The sequence below is a fragment of the Aulonocara sp. 'chitande type north' Nkhata Bay genome, linkage group LG22 (genome assembly GCF_057382095.1).
Source record: "Aulonocara sp. 'chitande type north' Nkhata Bay isolate Kocher_YH1m ecotype deep benthic linkage group LG22, A_spYH_male_GT1.1, whole genome shotgun sequence".
Classification (NCBI taxonomy): domain Eukaryota; kingdom Metazoa; phylum Chordata; class Actinopteri; order Cichliformes; family Cichlidae; genus Aulonocara; species Aulonocara sp. 'chitande type north' Nkhata Bay.
In genome coordinates, this window is record NC_141364.1 from 1,123,553 (window position 1) to 1,135,786 (window position 12,234).

The window sequence follows — 12,234 nt, forward strand, 5'->3', positions numbered from 1 at the left end:
ACAGCCCCATTAAAAGGTGCTTTTCTCTGGAAGGAACTGAAGGAGCGCAGTGCACAATTACACTGATGCAGGAATATTAATATAATAATGAAAGAAGAAAGCAGACAGAGGGATCCTCCTGCAGCTGCGCTGCTGCAGCTCGACTGAAGCGATCAGTCAGCGCACGTCTCCTTCCAACAGCAGACAACAAACGTTGCAGCCCCTTCACATTTATATGAATCTCTATGAATAATTCAACCCTGGTTATAACTGAGACACTTTCACAGCGGAACATGAATCCACATCCACGTCAGATCTCTTTCCTGGCACGAGCTCTGAAGCTGACCTTTTTAAAACATCGACCCAGGAGCACAAAATCAAACGTCTCTGTAACGTCATTACAGCGATCCACAGGCCCCGCGCCGCCCACCGCAATATTTCACACGGCAGTTACACCGCTGGTTACTCTCATCTACGTCAGCCTCCATCATCCCCACCTTCATTCTTCTGGTTTCTCAAATGTTGTAGAACAGAAGAGCTTGTTGGCTAAAAGTGAGACATTAATAACTGAATCAATAACCAAGCATTCGGTGTGGAAGCACAAAATGTTTGTCATGCCAGTAATAAATGTGTCTTTATTACCCAGGGAGAAATTATCATCAGGGATGAGGTCTGACGTAAAGCCAGGACACAATTATTCCCTCATAAAGTTCGTCTTATAAACATAAAAACTTTTCTCTGATCACACATCCAGGAAAGCTGCACGCTCAGAAACAGGCCAGGCTTTCACAGGACACCACCTCAACCCCACTCTGTGACGGTTAATCCACCAGTGGGCACCACCTCTGGGATCTAAATGATCAGTTACAGGACGGGTGTTTCTGAACTGATGGATTCGTTTTGAATATTGAAGGTGCTTCTCAGAGAAGTCCAGTGTCCATGAAAAATGAAATGTATATATGTGCAGGATGACTTCAGATTTATTTTTTCAGTTGAGTCCGATTTGAAATAGAGATGGCACGATACCACTTTTTTATGTCCGATACCGATATCATAAATTTGGATATCTGCCGATACCGATATGAATCCGATATAGTGTTTTTTAGTCAACAAAACTGTTTTTTAAATATCTTGCTGCATTTTGTATAAGTTCATACTCAAGTTTAAAACAACAACTACACTAAAGCTATTCTGTTATACCTGTATACAAAAAAAATGTTTCATAGTTCAGCAATACTGATCAATCTAATAAACTTAAACCTACACCATCCTCCCTATTCTGGTATTTTAAAGAGTACTTAGCATAAATATTAAGCAACCTAACTAATAGGGTTCCAACTCCCAGCAACAACAAAAATAAATAAATAAAAAATAGGGAACCACCCCTCACGCTCCACCTCATGATGCTTAATCAACGTAATCAACCTTAATTTGATGCAGTGTGAAAAAAAATGCACAGAAATCAATTATTTTTCAAGAAATATTAAATAGATTCAACATCTTTCTTCAACAAAATTGCAGACTGCACAGATGGTACCTTCCCAAAGTAAAAAGTACTATAGCTTACTAGGGTATATATATTAGACTTAATAGTCACTATATACAGTAATTGACTTCTATTCATTTTACATCAAATTAAAACTTTGGGTGTCAGATAATTTTTTATTAAAAGCTCGACATTTTAAATGAGAATAAGAAAGAAAAGTATGTCTTTGTGCCCCTTTTCCCTGTTAATGCCCTATCGGCCCCCCTGGCTAAACTTTGCTAGATCCGCCCCTGCACAGTTACCAGCGTCAGCTACGTAGAAAAAGATCCTGGTGTAGAAAGTAATATTAAATAAATTCTAACAACAGCTGATCAAGCTTAAACATGCTGCTGTTGTTCAGCTGCTGGTTTCCTCTTTCTGGTGCAAAGTGGGCCAAAAACAAACCAGAGAAACGGACTCGGACAGAAAAGCCGATCAGCTGATCATCAAGCAGTTTCATGATTGAAGTAGCAGCAAGAAGAGGCAGTCGCTCCATATATCGCTTGTTAAGCTTAACGCAGGAATGCTTTACAAACATTCAGAGATGGACTTACACACTTGCTTTACTTCTCTCGGGATAACTTTGTCGGAGATGAAATGCCAGGTTGCTAGCGAAGCTCCAAATGCTATCCAGACCACCGACAGGTCCCGCATGCCACAGCCGCTCTATCACGTGATGCATACTGCTCCGACGTGCTAACGTTCTGAGGTGAGTTACGGCGTGTTGCAAGTTTTGTGAGGTGCTTTCGTGATATTTAATGGATCTGATTACATTTTTTATTTTTCTCCGATATCCGATCCAGTAATTTAGGTCAGTATCGGACCGATACCGATACGTAATATCGGATCGGTCCATCTCTAATTTGTAATGAGCAAACTGTAAGAAAGGCCACACGTGTGTCGGCCTGCTGGTCAGCTGTGTGAGAGCGGGAACAGCTGCTGGCAGAGCAAACAATGGAAACAGTTTCCAGTTGAAATGCTGAGAGTGTCTGCAGGTCTAAGCCAAGAGTCAAATAGCTCAATGCAGTGGGGTTGAATTAAGAACAGCGCACAAATAAATGAAGTGAATGTTCGATGGCAGCCTGCAGAGTTTGATCATCATCATCGTCACGGGAGGATAAAGTCGATCCTCCTGCGGACAGCGGCGAGTGAGTTCAGCTGGAGCAAAGCAGCTTTAGCCGACCAACTTTCATGTGCGTTTCCATTGTTTGCTTTTGGGCTCATTTGTACAATGAACTCTCCCTGAAGCTCTTCTGTTTCCTGCTCGGCGTTAACGGTGTGCATCTCCCAAAGCCATTAACGGTAAACAGAGGTGATTTTCCTCCATTGCGGTGAAGCAGGATATCAATACAGCTGCCTCAATTATCCACTGCGTGCAGCCCAGACAGTGACGGAGGAGGTTTGACCCCCTTAAAGCTTCCATCAGCTGAGCTCACTCCACCTGTGGTATGTGCGGGAAAGGAGAGGAGGAAAAATGATGGAGGCTCCATAATCGTTATCTCCCTCCGCCATTACTTACTGCAGGTAATAGCATTCCCAGACAGAAGCTCTTTAGGAGCCGCGGCTGATTGTGGCATCTAATAGAGCGGGGATGGATGTGACCGGGTTTAAAGGCGGAGACGTTCCAAGTCAAAGTCGCTCCATGATAGCGAGTTTAATAGGCGAAGGAAACGTCCCCATTTCAACCAGACTTGGTTTGAATATATTCCTGCAGAGCTTCAGCTGTTTATGAGTCCTCATGCGCACGAGTCTCCAGGTGAGTTAAGGTGAGCTGCGCTGCACAGAGTAATGATTAATACTTATAATAACTGTTTGCTGAAGTCTTCTCCTGTGGAGGTTCGGCTTTGCCAGCAGACATGAATCCTTAGATTGTGGAACCGTGGCATGTGTGTGATCGGTATCATGTTGTGTTTAAGTGCCAGTGTGTTCATTTCAGCCTTCGTCTCCCTCGCCTACTTACTTTGGACAGAAACAAAGATTTGTGGCGACAACAGTAAAACTAGAAAACTTGAAAAGCTGAAATGATGCAGATGTTCTGACTGCACTTCAGACAAAACATTTGATCCTGCGTGCACTGCTGCTGCAGTCCTTCAGTCTGAGAGCCGAAGAAGAAGAAGAGGAATAAGAGCGACGGGCCACGCGGCACACCGTCCTTATACAGAGTCCGTGCGCAGCAGGAGCAGTGTTGGTCATGTTACTTGAAAAAAGTAATCAGAAACTAATTACTGATTACTTCCCCAAAAAGGTAATCCCGTTACTTTACTGATTACTTATTTTCAAAAGTAATTAGTTACTTAGTTACTTTTTAAAAACACGATTTACAACCTGAGTAGCTGATAAAGTGATAGATCTTTCAGCCCAATTCTACTTTTTCTGCATAATCATCATACAAAATGTAATCAAATGGAAAAGTCTCTTTTTAAAACTTGTTTTATCAGTTTTAATCTTTTAACTTTATGCATCAAGCAAAAATTTAATTATCTGCAACATTCTCTGACTGGAAGAAATTAGTTTAACATTTAAACCTATTTTCTGCACATTCCAGCTCATAAAATAAAACATTTTTTGTGTTTGCACTCAGTCTTTCAAATAGATGCAAGTAAAACACAGCAGAAAATAAATAAAGTCAAAGACTCAGCGGTCCTGTTGCTCTATTTTCACCTGTAAAGCAGGAGTGGGGCAGGCGGAGGGTTACCCTGGTGCAGGTGTGCCGCGGTCAGTGGAAGAATCTGCGAGTGTCTCTGTGAGTTTCCCATTACGTCGTAGCTACTCGGTGCTTGTTTGGAAGTTTAGGGGTTTTTTCGCTGTAAAAAGAAGTTTTCTTCCCACGCACAGCGGACACTAATGTTTTTGTCACTTTTTATGGAATCAAACTCAAAGTAAGGTCAGTACTTCCACGCTTTAAACGCTGCACGCTCATACTCTCTCTGCACTCGATATGTGATCCATTGTTGATCTGCACACAGCTGTTGTCACGAACGGCGCACTCGCTTACGTCACTGTCATGAGACATTCTTGCAAAAAAAATCACGGTTTTAGTAACGCAGTAACGCAGCGTTCCTACGGGAAAGTAACGGTAATCTAATTACCATTTTTGCAATAGTAATCCCTTACTTTACTCGTTACCTGAAAAAAGTAATTGGATTACAGTATCAGGAGATATTAGCAGGAAGTCGTTTTCACTTCAGACCTATTTATAATCTCATCTTCATAATCATATTAGAAAGTGATTCACATTTAAAGTACTGAAATATATTTAAAAAAACAAGCTGTTTTTCTGTCAGGACTCAAATGCAGAAACAAGGAAGTCACCTGGGACTCTGTGAGGAAACACAGGACAGAGTGGAGACATCTGGTCACACAGCTGAACAGAATCTGCTGACCAACCAAGGGAAGCAAAGAAGAACACCACACGAGACGAAGGACCTTCAAACTAAAACAGGAAACACAACCTGAGACCGACACATGCAACCCTGACAGCACAGAGACACAACACGGGGAGATGAACAATGAAGATGAAATATCACAACAACCCAGGAAATAAACACCAAAGGGAAACTGTGACCATGGTAACACCAGTGATCGTAAAATCGAAGAAGCCCAGGACCGCGGCATTTTCTGCAGCGCAGATTTAACGCGAGTTTTATTCTGGGCCACGGTGTAACGTAACCAACGACCCAGTGATCACCGCCATGAGCCGGCCGAAAGGAAAAACATCATCTCTGTTTTATTGTTGGTGTTTTTCTTCAGGTGGGAACAAAGAAAATGCGGCGTGTAAAAGAACGAGGGAGATCTTGGATGGTATTTCACTCACATGGGACTAAGAGGATGATCATGATTTACCTGAAATACTCCGCGTGAATAAAATATCAGTCATGAACTCAATTTTATTCACAAAAAAGAACATATCAGGTGTTTAACCTGACATTTCTTCGATGGCAGCAGCAGGTCTCATTTTGCAGCTAATGAGGTCATGAGCTCGCTTGTTGCTCCTATGACTCCCATGATGCACTGGGTGTTTCTTCTTCACTCACTACGTGTTAATAGACCTCTCTGCACTGAATCCTACTTGTTATCGGTCGCAGCAGATGGCTCCGCCCCTCCCTGAGCCCGGTTCTGCCTGAGTGGGAGTTTTTCCTTCCAACTGTCGCCAAAGTGCTGCTCATAGGGGTAATATGATTGATAGAAAGCATCTTCGAGAGGCAGAGGATCACCAAAACTGGAACAATTTCAGAATAATGTTTATTCTGAAAGCATCAGTGGACCTGGCAGCTGGCACATCTGGAAAGGCTCCATCACCAACACGTGCTCCACGCACACGTGTTTTCCAGGGGCCGCCTCCACATTTAAACAGCACACCGGACCCACAGACGACCCACAGATTAAGACTTTACTGCATCATTACAACACCTCCAGGTTATTATCGAGCCTCTGAACTAAAGCACCCGCAGTTAACTGTCCAATAGAATCTGATAAACACGAAGAAGCTGTGAGAGCGTTCGGGAAGCGCAGTCCTCCATAATCAGCCAATCAAGTCGTGCAGGAGCTCATCTCAGAACGCACCTCTCCTCCATTATTTCAGATCAAAAATTCAAATCACAGTCTCAGCCCGTCACTGCGCCTCACACACACACACACGCACACACACACACACACACACACACACACACACACACACACACACACAGAGAGACACACACACACACACACACACACACACACACGGACACACACACAGACACACGGACACACACACACACACACACACACTCACACACACTCACACACACACACACGCTCTCACACACACACACACACACACACACACACACACACACACACACACACACAGAGACACAGACACACACACACACAGAGACACACACACACACACACACACACACAGAGACACACACACACACACACAGAGACACACACACACACACACACAGACACACACACACACACACACACACACACACACACACACACACGGGGGTTCACCAGCTGAATAAAGACTCATTGATCTGCTCTTCCTACGTGGGACCATGACTCCTGAGTCTTGTGTACTATTATCGCACGTAAAAAGAAGGATTGAATGCAGGGCGCACGGAGCCTGACCGCCGAACGCCTACGATGACGCAGTCCAACACATGCAGAGGAGAGGAAGAGGAGGAGGAGGCACATTTAGGATGCAGGCTATATCCAGCACAGAGATTTAGAAAAGATGGACAGAGAGGGAGAGGAGGAGCAGAGGAGGGAAGACACACAGGATGGTATAAGTTAATCCCCCAGAGCAAGTGGATCTGTGTCTGGATGAGGCGTGGCGTTTAAATATGTAGCCAAAGCTCCACAGTAATAATTATGGCCTATTTTCCAGCAAAGGGGTTTCACCTGTAATTTCACTTCGTCCTTGGACTTTAGAGTCGGAGGGAGGAAATAGAAAGTTTTGGCTCATCTAACAGGAACACACAGCTGTGATTAACAAACGATCATTTTAACATTAAAATGATGCAGAATTGGCCATTAGCATCTCTGTTGGACAGTCACCAGATTACTGCCAGACTCGAGACGACGCTCATCTCTGAAATGTCCTATATTGGTGGATTTCTGCGTACACCTTCAAGGAGCAGAGATAATGGTGTTAGCACAGGATGTGTGTGTGTTCAACAATGCAGCGACATGTATGCTGAGAGGCGTCCAAACTCTGCGTCTGAGTAAATCCAGCTTTGCTCTCGTGTTTTCTCCGTTTCATCCATAACCTTTGAAGCTGCTGGTAGTTCACACGACAGCAAAGACCTTTCAAAGCGCTCCAGCAATTTCATCCACTTATGAGAAGAGCTGCATTTCTTTTACTCGCTGTACTTTTCATCAAACTCTGCATAGCTCACACCTAGCTGTGCACGGAGGAGAACACGCTGCCATGCAGGAGCCCACCATAGCGGACTTTGGGGGCTTTCTGTTAGCGGAGATTTCCAAAAACAAGAGTGAGTCTCAGCTCATATTAGCAGGAAGCATAAGTGATACTGGATGTAAAATCCAGGCAACTATTCTTAACCTCCTAGGACCTGCGTCCACATATGTGGACGTCACATTTTGGGTTATTTAGACCAAAATACTCAATTTTACAATGACCTGATATCCACTTACGAGGACGTTATCCTGCTACTGTTCTATCAACATTTTAAACGAATGTCCTCATATGTGGCTCTGATCTTCCTTAGAAACAAAAATCAGGTAAAAAGAAAATTGGTAATTTTTGTTTTTACCTTCATCAGGTCCCAATCAGCCCAAATATCAAAGTGAAATTAAAAATACTGCTGTGGAAGAGTTCGGGTCTTAGGAGGTTAATGCCGGCTCAAATCAGCTGATAACCAGTTAGTAAACGTCACAGCGATGCTGCAAGCCACTTTGCAACCAGCCCCTACCTGTCTCTACCATTCATGCTGTATCTGACACCAGATCTGTTGTCTTTGGTGCCGAATCTGTTCAATAAAAGGGGCAAAAAAGCGCAGCTACTACTCACATCATATGTTTGCCATCATTAAACTTTTATCCCTCTAAAGTTTTGCCTATAACTAAAGCAGCACAGCAAATATCAGGCGACCTGATCGATTCAAAGCACCAAGAGTAAAAATGTGTGCTGCGTCGCAGTCGTGTGCAGCAGCGGTTCAGACGACGGCAGGAAGTCACAAACCTGCACGCCGCCCACAGGGTCACACATGAGCTAAATGCTTTGTCTCTGCATGCAGCACAGCAGCCGACACGGCACTCTCACCTGCACCAGCAGAAGGATCAAAGTGGAAAGAAACAAGATCTTCACTGAACAAATGTCCAGGAAGTTTATATCCACTGATGAGCCACCGGGAATATCACCGTCAACTGTTCCCTTCAAAATAAGAGTCTTCAACAAAATGTAGCACAACAACATCTCAGCATTTAACCACAGCCTGTACATAAACGATGGACATCACCACCGCTCTGTCATTAATGGGTTTCTGGATTCTTGGGGAAAAGATAACACAGCTTCTTGCTGATGCTAACACCATATTACATAGAGATGTCGATCAATGGTGCGAGCAGCTCACCCTGACAGGTGCAGTCGTGAATGGTGTGAATATTGAATATTGTTGGTGCAGTGAAGTGAAAATTACAGTTCTTATGTGTTAGCAGTGTTAGCATGTTCCTCTTGTCACATGAATGAGTCCAACATGTTCAATCCAAGCAACAGCCCCCGAATTCAGGAGAAGAAGCCAGAACCTGTTTCAGTCTCAACAAACCTCAGCCTAGCAAACCTTTGTGTGATACTGCGACTGCCTGTATCATCCATCACATCATCTTGGAACAAAACTGGGAGGGACAGGAAGGAGAGAGGGAGAGGAGGCAGGAAAACTGAAGTACTCACGGAATGAAGATGAGGACACGAGGAGCCGATATCAAAGGATTGCTTCGGATGACGGAGGTCGGTTAAGTCTGGGAAAAGTCCGGGTCGGACGGTCACTGCAGAGAGTACGATCCACAGAGGAGAGCTTGGAAAAGCTCCAGGGGAGAGGAGGGAGTTTAAGAAGAGGAACTGAAGCTTCGGGGACGGTCGATGGGAGGAAATAAAGTCTGTGCTCCGTCCTCTGCAGATTCAGCCTCTCGCTGCTTTCTGCCCTCTCCTCTATAATACTTTTATCTCACTCTTGATATGGAGATTGTGAAAACTGCAGGGAGACTGGACATGTCCATACTGGGACTGTGAGTCTGGAAGGTGGGATGAAAAGGGACTTGGAAAAGGTGAGGGAGATGGGGAATGTCTCTGAAGGGAGATCCGAGTGAAAGTGTTTGCAGAAGGTAAAGAAAGAGCATTTACGGCAGGAGACAGAGGGCCTTGCCTTTATTTCTCTGTTCTGTTTTTCTCTCGAGAAAAACTCTTGAAGACAGATTTCTTTTGTAGAGGAGATGAGGCGAGCACCCGGCGAGGGAAGCAACAAACTCAATTAGAGATGGACGGAGATAATGGTGTGTATCGGTGGCACCTGCTCTGCCTCCTCTTTCTCTTCTGTCTGCTTTTTCCACCTGACTGCCAAGATTAAGGCATATAATCAAATTCTCTTAATTGGCCCTGATTGTGGAGACGAGCCAGGAGTCTCTCCTCGTGCTCTGCCGCTCCGTGCAGGGAATGACAAAGAGTCCCGGGCGGCCGGAGCTCCTGTCAGTCACGACTCTGGGCACCGACAATCGACTCCACCTGCTGACTCACACCTGGCTGTTGCGTCTGCTGAGGGTTGCCTCCCCAATCCGGCCGTATCCATATCTACTCCTCCCTTCTATCGATCACCCAGAATGGACGGCGGGCCCCTCCCTAACCCCGCCTCCGGCTTTGTTCTCAGGCTCTCTTCTTCTGTCGTTGTGTTTGTGTCTAATCGCGGCTGCTCCCCCCGTGTCTAATCCCCATCTAGATCTGCTGTTGCTAATTGGTTTCAGGTGGCACCGGGAGAAAAGGAGGGCGGTGGGGAAGATTTCATGCCGCCGTCACCATTAATTAAAAAGATGATTACTCAGAATACAAAGATTAAAGATGAAAATAGGAAGCGCCGTGGCTGATAATGAGCCGGTAGCACTTTATGAACCCTCGCTCAGCGTCTCAGTTTGTGTTTTGTGGGAGTGAGCGTTCACTCATCCGGCAGCGATCGGCCTGTTTGAAGGAAAGTTTGTGGGAGGGCTCTTCAGGTCGTCCTGGCTACATGTTAGGAGGAGCCACACGTCACCTCCTGCGAGGCGACATCGCGAAGAATTGTGTCGAGAAAAGAGCGGCGTGGTTTCTTTTACATCCACCGTGTCCAGGCTGCAGATCGGCGTCAGTGTGGAAACAGGAAATGACAGAAACAAAGAGCATCCAGATCAGCCGAGACGTCTTCTGTCTTTGGTGTCCTCAGAGTCCCGGCCTCCGGCGGGGCTGCTGATTAGCAGGCAGGTCAGTAAAGCCGCCAGGAAGGCTCAGGCCTGCGGCTTTTTTGGTAACGATGGATTCGATGAGGTCGAGGAGATTCTGATGATACCTGCAGTGAAAAGAAAAACAGCATTTGGTTTCAGCAGATGCGTATTAATGCAGGTTAATTCTTTCCAAACGGGAAAAACTCAGACTCCAGTTTTAGAGCGTTTCAGATTTAATATGAGCTTCACTGGAGATCTGGAGGAGGTTTAATATAAAACCCATGTTTTCCTCTTTATCACATCTGCTTTGCTGAAAAGCCTCACAGATCGTAATTAAGTGAAGAGGGTATTATGACAGAGACAAATGCTGCAGAGCCTGTTTTCTAAAACCTGTGGTCTCATTCAGCTGTGTTATATACTCAGTTATATTAGTCTAAGGAGCCTTATGGTGGAGGATGCATATACCAAACTGCAGCCAAGGAGGTTTAACTGGAACGTGTCACACGAGTCCATCAGTCGGCTTTGGTTGAGCTTTGACACCAAAGTTTTGTGATGCACAAACATGCATTTTTTTTTCTAACTGACCACCAGGGCGTCTTGGATCCTGGTGCCCAGGTGTTGCAGAACAACCCCCCCCCCCCCTTAGCTGGAGGTTTCTTCCTTTTCCAATGTTGCCAGACATTTAATCATAAGGGTTCATCTGACTGTAGATTTTCCCTGTATCATTGTAGGGCTCTCACCTTACAATACAAGGCGCCGTGATTTGGTGCTATATAAACAGAATAAGATAGAATTGAATTGAAGGGAACATAAGTCATGATCTTTTCCTGAGCGTAACCCAGTAACTTTAGGGCCTAAATTACAGTTAAAATGAAACCAGGCTGGGCCCGAGTCTACTGGTCTAACGTCGTGTGTTTGGAGGCTTTCTAAACTCCTCAGAAAGCCTCCAATTCAGCATTTTCACCTGCAGCCAGTAACAGACACAGGTTTTACATAAACACAACGCAGTCACACAAGTAACTTACACGTTATATTGTTTTAGAGATTATGGAAAGAAGCTATTTGTAAATACAAGACTTTCACCTCACCTTCTTTGTCTATAAATGTCTTCTCATCTTTATTTCCACACAAGAAAAAACTAACAAAAAAAAAAACTGAAAAGAAAATTCAGTCGAGATGAAAACAACAAACACGATTATTGAAAACTTCCTTCAGCCAAAAACACAGAAACAACAGAAGTCGATGAGTGAGAGGAGCCAATAGAAACATTGAAATGACGGCAGAGTGGGAGGAGCAATGAGGTTTACACGTTCATCGTGTCCACACAGGGAAAAGGACCAGAAGGAGAAAAGGCAAAGGGCTGATGTAGCATCATCTAACTCAGACCTTCCCAAAGTGTGGGGCCCGCCCCCTAGGGGCGGAGAGCCATTGCAGGGGGGGTGGTGCGGTATGAAAAGGAAAAAAACAAAACAAAAAACAAAACGCTTGGACACTGCTAGCACGGCGCCCGCACAAACACAAAGCAGGAGATGAAGCATCGCTGAATGTTTCCAAACCAACTTCATTCTAAGCCAAAGACTAGAAAACATGGTGAAGCAAATCTGCCCTTTGGCTTCACCTGCACAGGTGCGGAGGTAGGTCTCCCTGCAGGGTTGGTTTTCCCTTCGTGGAGAGCAGCTAACAATTTATTTTCACTTTCTGTATATTTCAGTTAGAAATAAGAAACAGCAAAGAGAAGCCTTGAGCGAGGAAAGGCTTAAAAAGATCTTCAGTAAAATCAAGAAAAGCCAGCCTTGTGTGGAGATCTCGTC

The 12,234-nt window shown here is 44.8% G+C and overlaps 1 protein-coding gene across 1 annotated transcript in view; it reads right to left on the reverse strand.

Moving 5' to 3' along the window:
- Nucleotides 1-12,234, reverse strand: part of LOC147303113 (glutamate receptor ionotropic, kainate 5-like) — a 207,537-nt gene that overhangs the window by 176,673 nt on the left and 18,630 nt on the right. The window contains exon 2 of the mRNA XM_086279148.1: nt 8,910-10,548. The gene's annotated coding sequence lies outside the window, so the exon portion shown is untranslated. The remainder of the gene's footprint in view (nt 1-8,909; nt 10,549-12,234) is intronic.